The sequence below is a fragment of the Fistularia commersonii genome, chromosome 12 (genome assembly GCF_037954325.1).
Source record: "Fistularia commersonii isolate RoL2024-O1a breed Wild chromosome 12, RoL_Fcom_v1.0, whole genome shotgun sequence".
NCBI lineage: Eukaryota > Metazoa > Chordata > Actinopteri > Syngnathiformes > Fistulariidae > Fistularia > Fistularia commersonii.
Genome location: NC_141295.1, coordinates 19,187,702 through 19,190,513, shown reverse-complemented (window position 1 = coordinate 19,190,513; position 2,812 = coordinate 19,187,702).

Here is a 2,812-nt window from a genome sequence, read left to right as displayed (position 1 = left end):
ATAGTACCCCTGACACTTTTCTCCACCCATTCCAACCTGCTTGGACTCGTCTCTTCACCTCTTTTCCACACTCTCCGTTGCCCTGGACTGTTGACCCCGAGTACCTGAAATCCTCCAGCTTCTTGATCTCCACTCCCTGTAGCCTCACCGTTCCACCCGAGTTCCTCTCATTCACACACACATATTCTGTCTTGCTGCGACTAATTTTCATTCCTCTCCTTTCCAGAGCATACCTCCACCTCTCTAGATTTTCCTCCACCTGTTCCCTGCTCTCACACAGATCAGGATGTCATCTGCGAACATCATGGTCCATGGAGATTCCTGTCTCACCTCATCTGTCAGCCTGTCCATCACCATCGCGAACAAGAAGGGGCTCAGAGCTGATCCCTGATGGAGTCCCACCTCCACCTTGAACTTCTCTGTTACCCCTACAGCACACCGCACCACTGTCTCACAGCAAGCATACATGTCCTGCACCAGTCTAACATACTTCTCTGCCACACCAGACTTCCTCATACAATACCAGAGCTCCTCTCTAGGCCCCCTGTCATATGCTTTTTCTAGGTCTACAAAAACACAATGCAGCTCCCTCTGGTCTTCTCTGTACTTCTCTATTAGCATTCTCAATGCAAATACAGCATCTGTAGTACTATTAAAGGCTTTCTTTTCTCTGACACAAAAATAACTAAATCCTCTCCTGTCAACCTCAACTGACCATTACATTCTATGTCTGCTGCCCTGTTTTTTTAAAATTCCAAATACAGCTCTGGGGTTTCTTGGTTTTGCCAAGCTTAAGTTTTTTTAAATGTCCCAATGCACCCCCATGTAGAAATATGTACTCTGCAAATACTGTGGAAATGAACAGATACTTCTATGCTTTAGCAGATACAATTCATAATAATAATAAAATAAATGAATCCCTGTATCCATGCAGAGAAATTTGTAGTGAAAACACATCTATGTGTTCTATCTATCTATTTCATGACTGTGACTGTGGTCTTTCTCCCTAAAAGAGATGCTATTCACGTCGTCCTCACACTTACATTTGAGCACGAGGAAGCAGAGATGCACACGAGGCTTTACGTTGACGAGAGTTAAACTCTTGACAGAGCAGAAGAATCAATTGTGACAGAAAAAAAAGATACCATAAGCCATAGGTGTCAAACTCTGGCCAGCACTGTAATTACATTTGGCCTGCAAAGCCATACCGAATGACTATTAGAGCTGGTCCGCCGGGATAGTCTACAGTACATGTGCCGCTAATTCTACAAATCTCAGAATTTTCTGCTAGTGTTTTGGCACGAAAATCACAACAGGACCCGTAAACGCCCCCTCCCGTGCGCACAGTGGTCATAGTGACCTTATGCTAATACTGGCACCCTGCTACTTAGGCAGAAAACAGGATTTTGCATGTGTGCAATATTAAGTTAGATATTGTATAGTATTAAGCTATGCTTGTTCCATATTTAGTTTTTAAGAAAAACTTGTTTGGGTCCATATGAAAAGGTTCATTGTTATATCTGGAGGAAGATTTTTTTTCAATAGATATCGACTTTGTCCCAGTTTTGAATTTTGGCCCACTGTGTATTCGAGTTTGACACCCCTGCCATAAGGTCACCAGTGTTTCACTTGAATGGAAACCAGTAGCTCTCTAAATGCCTTAGGAGGTGAAAACCTGAAGATAACAGGTGGAAAATACAGCATGTTGGAATACGTTGCCCCGGCGATTAATCTCCGAGCCAGTGACACAAGAAAAGTCTCAAAGAGTGATCCGTGATCTTCCAAAGCTTCTTAGATTCAACATTCAAATGAAACCTTGGACCTGTAAATAAATGATCTATAATTTGTAGATGATTTTATATTCTTCTTTTGTTTTAATATTGATAATCATCAATATTAAATAGCCTCTTGCAAAGTTTTAAGTTAATTTTCTGGTAATTTTGCATGCATTTGTGGCTAATTTGTGGATAATTTCTTGGCTCTTTGGGTCTTCGGGGGTTCATTAGATTCTGACTGGTAAGGCAGAGTGATAAAGAGTAACATTTCCGTCCAATAAACTGTTTTGACCCCCCCTGCAGAGGCCCAACTCCAGCTAAATGCAAAATTAAGCAAACCAAACACATCAGTGTTTGCATCTTATCTTCCTTGTTTCAGATTTTAGTGCAACACATTAACAGTGCACAAACATTTTAGATTGACTGGACACGGCAGTTAACTCACAGCTAACCTATCGTGCTTAGCCATCACAAGAAGTTTGGAACAAATCGTTGAAATAAACTCAAGCACTATAATTTTTCGAGCATTACCCACGTGTGCTGTGGCATCATGATGGATGACCTTATCCCTTTGGGGTAAGAGGGATTATTTCCGCCTCATGCTTTCACAGCTAAGTTAGCTTGTCTCGAAAATCTGACACAAAGAACCTGGTCTTGTCTGTTGTGCAGGACGACTCTGCTTGTCTCTCTGGGGCTTTTTAAAGCTGATTCCCACAAACAAACTGCAAACAGGGATGGCTAGTAACCAAATAAATGTATTAAAGTATTGTATGGTACAAAGCCTGAGTGCGTGTATGTCTACTTCTTTTACTAAACTGCAATAGTTTAACAGTTGCAGCTAATATTTGCTGTTTCTATTCAAGTTTCTCAGATCCTTCCCGTCCAGTGAAAACTCCTTTGGATTTTGATTTTGAAAGTGTGTGATTTCAATAAAGGACCAATTCTCTCTCTTAAAGGATGAGAACAGTCTCCCAACATTTTCAGACGGAAACACTCTTTTAAAAAAACAAAGCTATTTTCTCATGTCAACAAGCACT